Here is a 13,585-nt window from a genome sequence, read left to right on the forward strand (position 1 = left end):
ATTACTGATCAAATTTGCAAAGACACAAACCATTGAACAAAACCAGAAAACAAAAGAAAAATTAACTTGTGCTCTTTTTGAAATCTGAGAAAATGCTGGGTATCAGGTCATAAACAAAGATGATCAAACTAATTAAGGGATCACAAAAGTTAAAAGAAAATGGGATCTTTTTCTTTCAAGCACAAGAAAGTATCTTTCAAACTCTTAGCTTTACTATGTGCAACTGAATTTTTCTAATATAAATGCCACTCTCTGGTATAGAACAATACCTACCCAGAAAGTTGAGTCTTGATCTGCATTTGTGCTATTTCTGAAAATTAAATATTTTTATTTTTTAAGTTCTTGAACATTGACATGCATATCTCAAGCACTGAAACATCTCCTCCATACTCCTAGGCCCCATCAATTCACACTCCACCATACACATACACTCATATATATACAAGTAAGGACACTCTGTACTTTCTTCTGTATTCTTTAAGAATTTCTTTATGTGTGTAGAAGCAAATTTGAATATATGGTATTTCCACTCTTCCCCCCAACCCCTGACAGTTGGCAATCCTTAACAATATATGGTGGAGATCTTTCTATAAATTAGTCCAGAGAAGGCATTTAATTCTTGTTTAAAGCTTCAAACTATTCCATTATACTGCTGTACCAAAATCTTTTAACCTGTCCTGTATCGGTTCACATTTAGACTTCTACTATCTTGCTATAACAAACAATGCTACAATGAATGCCTTTGTTTACAATCATTTCAAAAATATATGTGTATATCTGTAGGATAAATTCTCAGAAATGGAACTACTGGGTTTGGAATTTAGATATCCTAACTCCTAAGGAGCATCATATTTAAAAAAGAAAATTAAGAATGCAACAGAGTTCCAATACCTTCTGGATGCAAACTCTGGGTTTTTCATTCTATTAAATGGATTTAGGAACAGAAATATAATATGGAGTTCAATACTTTAAAACAGTTGTTACTCACAAAACATATAAATGAACAAGAATGATCACAAGTACATCATCAACCAAAGGCCTGGGAGATCTCTGTGATTATCTGTAATATCTGTTCCACCCAGTCTGTAATCACATGGATTGTGATTCTGTGAAATTACCAAACAATTTTAACACCCTGCAAACCACATCCTTACCATGCACTCACTGTGTCTTAGCTAATTATTTATTACCATGGCATGATTTTTTAAAAATGATTATCCATTTAGATATCCATTAGAACACAACTGTTAGAATGTCCTGGGTTTAGATTTTCAAATAAATACTTGTGCAGGTGAGTTAACTCAGGATATGATATATGATAGGATATGCCAGTAGAACAGTCTAAAAGTTGATTTATTGCCTAGAAGAAGTTATATAAACAAAAGTTTTTGAGAAATGTTGCTAAGAGATTTTGAAGCTGCCAAGAATTTTCTGAAGATCTCATGCGTCTGCCCCTAGGAGTAGACACCCATGCTGAAACACAGGCATAGGGGTGAGCAACTGAAGAGGTAGGAAAAAGGGAAGTCTGTGACAATATCCTGAGGATGTCTGTATATGTGCTTAATCAGTACAGTCCAGAGACTAGAGGCACTAAAATACGCCTGAACGAAGGCACTAGGGAGCAGGTGGCGAAGAAAGATCAGCGAACTGAAGGGCAATGGCACTGCTGGACTGTGACTGCTTCTTCAGAAACACATATTGAGAGAGAAACAAAAGATTCTGCTGGAGTAGAAACACCTTCTACCATTCATTTCTTTCCCTGGTCCACTCACTGCACCTCTCTGTGAACCCCATTCTCCCAGGAAGTTACACTGTGTAGCTAAGAAAAAAGGTGATATATATATAGTGATATCTATTGTGATATTATAATAATGTAATAATTATAATAATGTGGCAGATAGATAAGACTTGCCCCCTTAACATTCACTCTACCTTCATTCTAGTATGCCTTCCTGAAATGCAGAGGCTAGAAAGTGAAAAGCCCTACATTTCCTAGACTCTCCTGCAGCTAGGATTTCAGATTTAATGTAGCTTCAGCCAACTGAATGCACTTACAAAAGATCTGGAAGTGAAAATGGACCTGTTCTTTTGTTTCTAAAAGCAAACATGGCTGGTGGAAACTTAATTTTTCTGTGGCTGTGTATCAGTTTCCTTTGGGTGCTGTAACAAATTTATCACAACCTTGGTGACTTAAAACAATTACTTTCAAATGGTTCAACAATAGCAACAACAACAAAAACAGGTATCCATCCATCCATCCATCCATCCATCCATCCATCCATCCATCCATCCAGAAAGGAGGAGGTAACGGAGAATGCAAAATTGAAAAATGTTAATAATTATTGAATCTACGTGGAAATATAAGATTTTTTTCTTTATATACAGAAATTTTCATATGAAGTAGGAATTTTAAAAAAAAGGAATTGTGCTCACTACTGTCAAAAACTTAGAAGTGAAAAGAAAATAATAATTGAACATTGAGGGGAAAGAATAAAAGCTGCCAAAAGTCAAAACATTACTTTTTACTGGATGCTCCATCTCAAATATCATATTCAGAGGTTTTAATATGTAACTATAAATATTTAACTATGTATGTATTATCTATTGTTACATAACAAACTATCCTAAACTTATTGACTTAATACAGATTTATTATCTCAGTTTCTGTGTGTCTCAGGAATCCAGGCCCTACTTAACTGTGTGCTCTGCTTCAGGATTTTTCACAAGGCTGCAGTCAAGGTTTAGGTCAATGCCAAAGTTATTTCACCATTTAGGTGGGGAAGTATCTGAGCTCACTCAGTGACTGTTAGTAGGACTCAGTTCCCTACAGGTTGTTGGGCTGTGGGTTTTAGTTCCCTTCTGGCTGTTGGCAGAAAGCAGACCTCAATTCATTGACAAGCAGTCCTCTTCCTGAGAGCAAGCACACAAGAAGAGCCAGAAAGGGAATACCAATTAAGATGTAAGTTACAGTCTTTTAAAAGCCTAATTACAAAAGTGATATTCTATCATCTTCGCCATATTCTTTTTGTTAGAATCAAGTCACTAAGTCTTGCCTACATTCAGGGAGACAGGATTATACCAGGAGGCAGGGATCACTGGGTGCCATGTCAGAAGCTGCCTACCACAATATACGGTATCCTCCACTTTTTGAAAGTTCAAGTTACATCACTTTGTTTTTATGGAAGACATCAGTACCTGTTTTACTAGCCAAATTAAATCTGAAGGGGATTTTTGTTTTATAAAAAATGGCAAAAAGTGAAAATAGCATTCAGCATTTTCCATTACAGAGATAGCACACAACCTGAGCAGTGAGAATTGACACCTCCAAAAGTTCCTTCCCCAGGAAATACACTCAGCATCTCAACATCAAGCTCCCATAGCTGTGACTGTGTTTGTGAGCATCTGTTCTTTATCTCAATTTATTCTGTGCATCCATTAACAAGATGTGTCCTAAGATACTAGAAAAGCCTAAGAGATACTGTTTTTTGGGTCTTGGAATGCTCAAATTTTCCATATAAATTAATGGTTCTTTGCTTTACAACATTTCAGATTACAAAAGTTTCATAGAAACACTCTACTTTCAGAAAGTGTGAAAACCTGTATATACATTTGATTCTCATTATCTACAGTAGTTATGGTATATAAAGTCATTGTAAACACTGAATTAGCAAATACTAAACCAATGTTCCTACAGGAAATACAGGGTTAGGTTCCTGTCAGCCTCCAGTCAAACCATATTCACCAATCTCATTAATACATAACCTTCTCTTTTATGTGTTTCTGTTTAAAGATGTTTTATATGATATACTGTATATTGCTGATTCATTAACACTGAACTCACAGCTGATAGCACTATAACTCATGCCTGAAAGAAGCTTACCTAACACATGTATTTTCTCTGTAAGTCACTCACAGCCTCCTTGTGCTTAGAAACACTAGACATCACTTCAGCCCTATACTTGGAGGCCATTTTAAATTGAAAAATCAACAAAAATGCAAAAAAATGTGGCATTAAATAGACTGAAAAGGACACTTGTTTACAGTATGAATGCTGAAGTAAGAAGGTAAGAGTGTGTCCATGATCAACCTCAACTGGGAACAGGCATGTCAGGCAACTCAAATTTTTTGTTATTATGTACGTGTCTTTGAATGACCAAGAAAAACTCTGAGTACTGACTTTGGAGTTACAAATAATTTTTTAGCAAGTGAGACATGGAATCCAGGAATAATGAAGATTGACTATATTTTTATTCATTGCTAAAAACCTTGAAAAGTGTACACTTGCAAAAAATAAAAGAATAATTCACTGTTTCAGGAATAACTTCTTACAGCTTTTTTTTAGTGGGGGATGGGGTTAATGGAAGATGCAGAAAATATTATCTTTGTTCTGTTTCTCAACTAGAGGGACACAGGAACTTGAATACACTTCACAAGAAACTCAATAACAATTCTTTCTTCAAATAAAAAAAGATCACAGAATGTAGGCTCTCATATAATAAATAAAAATGAAGAGAAAAATGTCCTTAATGGTAAAAAGAAAACTAAATGAGGAATGATGTTTGTAACAGTTGGTTTTTAGAAAGACCTAAGGACAGTTCTCTCCTAATTATAACTATTATTTATTAAATGTTTAGTATATGCTAGGCACTTTACATGCACTATCTTGTTTAACCTATACAACAGTCATATAAAATAGATAATATTACTTTGTATGTGAGGTACTTAATATACAAAGAGGCTAAGTAACCTGTTCAAGGATATGTTTAGCAAGTAGAACAGGAAGATTTTTAACCCATGCACTAATAAGACTGAGGGCCAACACTGTTTTTTGTTTTTAAAGATTTTATTTATTTATTTATTTATTTATTTATTTATTTATTTATTTATTTATTTATTTAAGAGAGACAGAAAGAGAACACAAATGGGGGGGGGGCAGAGGGAGAAGCAGACTCCCCGCTGAGAGGGAAGCCCAATGCGAAGCTTGATCCCAGGACCCTGGGATCAGGACCTGAGCCAAAGGCAGACACTCAATGACAGAGCCACCCAGGTGCCCCGGAGAGCCAATGCTCTTAATCATTATGCCAAATACCTCCCAAAGAATCAAGTGAATATTTTCAGAAACATTACACTTCCCTCCCTTAGATGATCCTATTTTTTTAGCAGCTGATTAGGCTAATTTCATACTATGCCTAGAATATAATGTACTTTTTTTAAACAAACAATTTGAAAAGAGCTTATAACAGTATTTAAGTTGTCAGTGCATTTCCAATCAAAGTTGTGTCTGTTCAATTACTATTAAACATTACTTATGGGCGCGTGGGTGGCTCAGTTGGTTAAGCAACTGCCTTCGGCTCAGGTCATGATCCTGGAGTCCCAGGATTGAGTCCCACATCGGGCTCCCTGCTCGGCAGGGAGTCTGCTTCTCCCTCTGACCCTCCTCCCTCTCATGCTCTCTATCATTCTCTCTCTCTCTCAATAAATAAAAATCTTTAAAAATTAAAAAAAAATTACTTATAAAAAGACAAGAAATAACAAGTATTGGCAAGGATGTGGAAAATGGGACCTCTGTGCACTGTTGGTAGAAATGTAAACTGGTATAGCCAACTATGGAAAACAGTATGGAGGTTCCTCAAGAAATTAAAAATAGAACTACTATATTATTCAGCAACTCCACTTTGGATATTTATCTAAAGAAAACAAAACACTAATTCAAAAAGATATATGCACCCAATGTTCACTGCAGCATTATTTACAATAGTGAGGATTTGGAAACAACCTAAGGGTCCATCAATGGATGAGTGAGTGAGTGAGTGTGTGTGTGTGTGTGTGTGTTTAGGAATACTATTCAGCCATAAAAAAGGCGGGAAGAAATCTTGCCATTTACAACAACACGGACGAACTCAAGGGCATTATGCTAAGTGAAATAAGTCAGAAAGAGAGAGATAAGTACCATATAATTTCACTTACACATGGAATGTGAAACAACAACAACAACAACAACAAAACCCAAGTTCATAGATACAGAGAATAGATTGCTGCTAGCCAGAGGAGAAGGGTGGGTCAAAGGGGTGAGGGGGGTCAAAAGGTACAAACTTCCAGTTATAAAATAAGTCATGGGGATAAAATGTACAGCATGGTGACTACAGTTAACAATACTATATGGACAAACTGAGAGTTCTATACGGGAGGCGGCGGGGGGATGAGTTAGCTTGGTGATGGGTATTAAAGAGGGTATGTACTGAATGGAGCACTGGGTGTTATATGCAAACAATGAATCATGGAACACTACATCAAAAACTAATGATGTAATGTATGGTGATTAATATAACATAATAAAATTAAAAATTAAAAAATAAATCAATAAAAAAAAACAATACTATATTGAATATTCGAAAGCTGTTGAGAGTAAATCTTGAAAGTTCTCATCATAAGAACAAAAAATTTGGGGCGCCTGGGTGGCTCAGTTGGTTAAGCGACTGCCTTCAGCTCAGGTCATGATCCCAGGGTTCTGGGATTGAGCCCCGCATCGGGCTCCCTGCTCAGCCGGAAGCCTGCTTCTTCCTCTCCCACTCCCCCTGCTTGTGTTCCCTCTCACGCTGTCTCTCTCTCTCTCTCTCTGTCAATTAAATAAAATAAATAAAATCTTAAAAAAAGAAAAAAAAATTTTGTGAGTATGCACTATGACAGATTTTAACTAGACTTACTGTGGTGATCATTTTGCAATACATACAAATAGCGACTCATCATACTGAACACCTGAAAGCAATATAATGTTACATGTCAATTATACCTCAATTAAAAAAAAAACAACATACTGTTATAAAGACGATTGCTATTCAAATCACAGCTAGTTTCATCTTGGTTTTGAATGTACTTGAAGTATCTTCACGTACCTATGACTCTACTTTTTTTTAAAAAAGATTTTGTTTATTTGAGAGAGAGAGACAGAGAGCATGAGAGAGAGAGAGGACGAGGCGGGGGGAGCAGAGGGAGAGGAAGAAGCAGACTCCCCACCGAGCAGGGAGCCCGACTTGGGGCTTGATCCCAGAACCCTGAAACCACTAAATCTATATTAGATGGATAACCAGTTTTTCTATATGAACATATGCAGAAAATTCTCAGTAATCAGAGAGAGACTACAGGAAATGAGAAACAGCTAAGGCAGGTACAAAGGAGCACACGTGGAACTGGACATAAAGATAAGAAAAATTATAGATATTATTAAGTAAAAACATGAAAATTATTTCTTGCTTCTACATCCAAAATTGTCCAGTATTTGAGAAGACATTTATTTTTAAATATCAGTCAATTCCACCATAAATGCTTGGGTCTTACATTTTACAGACCAAAAGCTTCCACTAAGTTTGTCAGTAAAGCCAGGTTAGTAAACAGGTTTTGCTTTGTTCATCAGGACAATCAAGTAATATAAATTTTAAAAATACCAACATGAAAAGGTATTACTTTTTTTGAGAGAATAGGGACAAAATATGTAGATATAGATTGGGATTGATATTCAATAGGGCAGAGGTAGCAAAATTTTAGAATGAAAACTGTCTGACCAACACCACAGAACATGTGCAAATAAAATCTTGTTACTATTGCATTAAAGAATATTTTCTAAAGGATACATACTTTACTTCTCTTGCACCACCCCTTCTCCGCTAATATTTTTAATAAGGGTAAAAAACAACATACTTTGTCTCTTGCTAAAATGCTTCATCAAGTACTAAGCAAAAACGTCCAGCCATCCTTATTTCTCCTTTTGTGTCTATTCAATCACTTTAATGCTGTCAAAGAAGCAGTAAAAACTGAAAAACCATTATAAATTCACAACAGCTAAAAACCTATCTGTGGCCCCCATATGTCAGTTTCTTTGAATGTAGGCTTTCTTTTCTATTTTCTAGCTTGGTGTGAGATAAAGACATTTGCTGCCAGACACTGAAGTTAGAATTTCTAATCTTAACAGCACAGCATAAATTAGAATGTGATTTCTTAAACTTAGCTTTATTCAGTCTTTGTTTCTTAACAATTTGATCCAACAATCAACTTAATGAATGATGTAAGTTAAAGAAAATAAAAGCATTCTACATTTTTATGCTGATTTTCACCTAAGAACCTCCAACACCAAATACAATGACTTAGGTCTATTTAATTTTTTAGAAAATGACAAATTTTTGTCTGCTTTTCTACTAACTTAATCACTTTGTTTACTTTATAGTTAGGAAGGTTAATTATACTAATTCCAGAAACTTTAACAAGAAACTATTCTAAAATAAGTATTCAAACCTTGCAATAATTATACATCTCTTTCAAACTCTGGGAATTTATAAACACATAAGCATGAATTAAGGGTATAAACATTTACTTAAAGACTGATTTTCTTTTTAAACAAATGGGTACTGCAAAGTCTCTTATGGTTCAAAGAGACTCAGAATAATATAGTTCACTTTCCTAAAGTGTCAGACTTCTGGTTTTAGGTGGTAGATGGACATGTGTTAATGAGTTAGTTTTCTTTCTTTTGTCTAATTACAAAAGAAGAAAACCTCAACTTGGTGACAGTGAATCTCTATTATCAATATTTGTTATTTTCTTTTAACACAGAGAAAGTAAGCTTCAAGTTTCAGACAATTTGGCAAGCAGCAATATCTAGTTAGCTAATATATATATGGCTTAGTTTTCATTTTATTTATTTTTAAATAAATAATTTTTAAAGTTACCCCCACTTATGACATTGGCTTTCCATTTACAGTAGTGATGAAAAGTTTCCCTTTAAAGAACATATAATTTTAATGAGATAATTTGAAAAAAATATTAAATAATTAAGTAATATGTCATGTGAATATAGAAAACATTTTATGGTACTCAGTGGTACAACAGATATGGTGAAAGAATCATGAAGAGTCCTTAAATTTTAGGAAATGTAATCAAGTATTTTCAAAATAATCTTTTCTTTCCTCCTTCCAAATGAATGAACATATATAAACTGGCCCCCTGTTTGAGTATAAGAGTAATGATTAATAACAACTGACTATAGAGAGTAATGGTTAAAACCAATAGAAAGTAATAGTTAATTACACATACTATGGAGCCCAAACACCTACATTTGAATCTTGACTCTACCACTTATTAGCTGTGTGACTTGGTAAAAAATTATGTATCTGTGCCTCAGTGTTCTCAATGTAAAATAAGAATATAACAGTAATCATTTCATGTGTTTCTGTAAGGGTTAACTGTAAAGGTTTAATGCATAGACAGCAATTAGAACAATGTCTGACACATCGTGAATATTTTAAAAAATGTTATTTAGCTAGTTTTGATTTCACTATGTGTTAAATGCCCAAATTCCCTTTATATTTTTATTGTAAGGAGACTGCTGAGTCTAATAAGTTTATAATCCTGATGAAACGAATTAAAATTTCATTACTATATTTATCCCATCTGGAATAACATTCTCTAAGAATCTTAAATTTACTATAAGTATTTTATGAGGCAAAACTCATTAAATATCTAGCACTAATATCTGAAGGGAAATAGAGGTAAGGACACCATATGTTGATGGGGGAAGAAAGGACAGTTCCTATAAAAGTTAACATATCATACTGGGTAAAACAGAAGGAGAATCTAAGAAAAAAATAAAGGGACTCAGAAAATCATTGGTCATCTGTAGTCCGAACAGAACTTTAATTTTTATGGCATTTAACAATGCTCACATACCTTTTTCTAAAATTAGTAAGAAACTGCTGATACTTATTTTAAAACAGACATTTCATTTATGTTTCAACAAAACATAAATCAGTGGACTTTTCATTAAACTAAATTTTTTAGCAAAACAGCCAGAAGTCTGCAGAGATTTCATTAATTTGTGTCATATCTCATTGCCTCCAAAAAACTATGTAAGGCAGTTTTATAAGACTACACAAAATCTGTAATCTGTAAAAAAAAAATTTAAGAACTAGAGGTAAATGGAATAACCTTTCTTCACTCCCCTAACTCCACATCAAAGTAATTTTTAAATGATTATAATGTAAGACTCTGTGGCTCAGCAAAATGAAAGATAATCACTTATGGTCATGGATTGGTCTATCATATTTTCCCTGACAACTCCTCCCACATTATTCTTAAAAGATTCACTGCTATCATATGCTTTAGTTTCTATCACTAACTACCTCATGGTCTTCAGCTTCAACTGAGGTTGATTACAAACAAAACAAAACAAAAACAACAACAAAAAACGAGCTTTTCCTGAGGAAAGAGAGCTATATTTTGTTATTCTCAGTCATCCATATATTTCTTCATTGTCACTGGTCTAACCCTACTCAATGTATGAGGTATAGTGGTAAGAAGGCAGGTAAAAGTGGTTCTGGATATTGTGTAAATGCATACTTGATGAGAAAGATATAATTCCAGTAACAGCAATGAATAGTTTGATGTCAGGAAGTAAACTGTTCAGCTGAAAACAATCGAGAGAGAAATGAATAGGCTAAAGAGAACATTAAGTACCTTCTGCTGTTTCCCTAGAACATAACCTTTAAAAAAGCCATAACCTACCTGTGCATCATTTTCTTTACCAGTATTAAAATATGCTAAATTGTACTTTTTGAGTAAGGGTCTCTGAAAATTAGGTCATGTAACAGCATCTACTTAGGGAAATTTTTCTAAATTCCTGCATTATTTCAAAAATTAAAATTTGATGCTTCTTTTTTAGGAGTGGAAAGGAGAATGGGAACAATTACGGCTTTTTTATACTTTACCATAATGAATCTAAAATAAGGGAGTTAATAATTGTTCTGTTTTTGCCTGTACTTACTGTCCCATGAACTATTTGTCCCTTTAATTGAAAGTAACAACCAGCTTTCAATAAATACCTGTCTATTACTGAGTGAATCCAATGATCTCAACTTTTGCCAGATTACAAATGACAACAAATCCTATTCCCTTCAAGTATTTGAAAACATTTCAGAATTTATACATTAGCATATATCCTTTTATTAAATTATTCATTCAACAAACATTTATTTCACTCCTACCACTACATACCTGACACTGTACTAGTAGTCAATGCAGAGACAAAAGAGCATTAAAAAAGGTCCTTATCACCAAAGACTTTAGAATCTTGTAGAAGAGTGTTGTATGAAAGGAGAGGTTAGCACTACCCTTAACAAGGATATAAGAGGCCCTCAGGCCTAGCAACACACATATGGTTAAGGCATTGCCACCTACTTTGGGCATCTAACATTTTTATGATTTCACTCATACGTGGAAACTAAAAAACAAAACAAATGAATAAACAAATAAACAGAATCAGACCTACAAATACAGAGAACAAATTGATGGTTGTCAGAGGAAAGGGGGTAGGGAGATGGGCAAAATGGCTTAAGGAGAGTGAGAGATACAGGTTTCCAGTTATGGAAAGATTAAGTCATGGGAATAAAAGGTACGGCAGAGGGAATATAGTCAATGACACTGTAATAACGTATGGTGACAGATGGTAGCTACACTTGTGGTGAACACAGCATAATATAAAGAGATATTGAATCACTATATGGTGCAACTAAAAGATAACACTGTGTATTAACTATACTCTAATAATTTTTTTTTTTTTTTTTAAGAATCCAGGGGTGCCCGGGTGGCTCAGTCATTAAGGGTCTGCCTTCGGCTCAGGTCATGATCCCAGGATGGGATCGAGCCCCGCGTCCGCCTCCCCGCTCCGCAGGAAGCCTGCTTCTCCCACTCCCACTCCCCCTGCTTGTGTTCCCTCTCTCGCAGTGTATCTCTCTGTCAGATAAATAAATAAAATCTTAAAAAAAAAAAAAAATCCAGTAGGATTGAGCCTGGGTGGTTCAGTTGGTTACCTGTCTGCCTTCAGCTCAGGTGATAATCCCAGGGTCCTGGAATAGAGCCCCATGTTGGGCTCCCCGCTCAGTGGGGAGTCTGTTTATCCCTCTAACCCTCCCTGGTCTCCTGCTCTCTCACAAGCTCTCTCTGAAATAAATGAAAAATAAAATCTTAAAAGAGAATCTAGAAGAGACAGAGACAATTACAAAATACGTGAAAATTTAGGTATGATGCCTACAACTTATTTGCAAAAGTTCAGAAAAAAATAGTTATCGGCATATGTATATATATGGAGAGTGAGAGTAATAAGGCAAATACAGCAAAATGTTAAAAATTGGTGAATCTGTGGATAAAAGGTATATGGAAGTTTTTGTAAGTTTGAAATAATTTCAAATATAAAAGTTTAAAACATTTTTTTTGTTGGGGGCCAAAACCTGACATTGACTGTCGATACAATAATAGGTAAAAAGTTAAAAAAAAGATAAGCTGCAAGCTAAATCTGTTAGAGAAAGACAACCACTTCAATGACCATTCAACCTGAGTAGCATAGTTACTCAGCAGGACAAAAGGGTTTATTTTTTACTAAACTACCCAAATATTATGGACACATCTTCAAAGAGTTTACAGATGTGCCACACTTTGAAATTATAAAACATTATGCAAATGCAAAGCTTTAATAGCCATTACGAAAACATCATGTGAGGTTTGGAGATACTGTTTCAGTGAACACTGTTCTCAGAAGAATGAGTAATGAACATTTTATTTTTAACACCTTGATTAAGGTATAATTTAGCTCTATAAATGAGCATTGAACTTTTAATGAAAGATATTAATGGTCTTTCCTTAGGAAGAGCCAAGGTTCAAAGATTTTTTAAAAAATGTTACAAATGCATGTTAAATTACTATTTAAAATGTAGCTCCTGTCATCCTATGGTATCAAGACAAATTGACAAGGGATGAAATGACTAGATTTCAGACTATTCTAAATCATTTTTCTCAAAGCTAATTAGCTTCATTATTGGAAAAGAATATTACAAATAGACAATGAACATAGGAAATTCAAAACATAAAAAACAAAAAACATGTGAACCTCACTAATAAAAATAATCCAAGGGGCACCTGGGTGGCTCAGTTAAGCGTCCAACTCTTGATTTTGGCTCAGGTCATGATCTCAGGGTCGTGAGATCGAGCCCTGCATTGTGCTCTGTGCTGAGTGTGGAGCCTACTTAAGATTCTCGCTCTCTCCCTCTGCCTGCTGCCTGCTTGAATTCACCCTCTCTCTCTTGCTCAAAAAAATCCCCCCAAAACAAAAAACAAAACCCAATCCAAATCTTTTTTCAAAATGATCTCAGCAAAGTTTTATTTTAATAATACTAGTGTTGATAAAGACATGATGGAATATGCACTCCAGTATATCACTAACGGGAGAATGAACTGTATCCACCAATGGAAAAGCAATTTGACAATATATGAGGAATTTTAATACTGTTACTACTGGATATAGAAATTATAATTCTGGGAATTATAATTTAATATAATGCTATATACACAAAGATGCCCACTGGAATAAAAAACTAGAAACAGCCTAAATGTCTAAAACCAAGGGAATGGATAAGGAAAATATCTAATTGATAAAATATTATACAACCATTAAAATTGATGACTATGAAACATATACAATAACCTGGAAAATACTTATTCTGCTGAACAAAAAAGTAGGATCTAAAATGAATTTTTATTCCCCCTCCCC

General features: G+C 34.5%; 1 protein-coding gene and 1 pseudogene across 1 annotated transcript in view; one reads left to right on the forward strand and one right to left on the reverse strand.

Moving 5' to 3' along the window:
- Positions 1-13,585, reverse strand: part of BMPR2 (bone morphogenetic protein receptor type 2) — a 183,835-nt gene that overhangs the window by 58,114 nt on the left and 112,136 nt on the right. The gene's annotated exons all lie outside the window — the stretch shown is intronic.
- On the forward strand, positions 11,124-11,242 carry LOC118012772 (annotated as a pseudogene).

The sequence above is a fragment of the Mirounga leonina genome, unplaced genomic scaffold, assembly GCF_011800145.1.
Source record: "Mirounga leonina isolate KUSES-001 unplaced genomic scaffold, KU_Mleo_1.0 Mir_151, whole genome shotgun sequence".
Classification (NCBI taxonomy): domain Eukaryota; kingdom Metazoa; phylum Chordata; class Mammalia; order Carnivora; family Phocidae; genus Mirounga; species Mirounga leonina.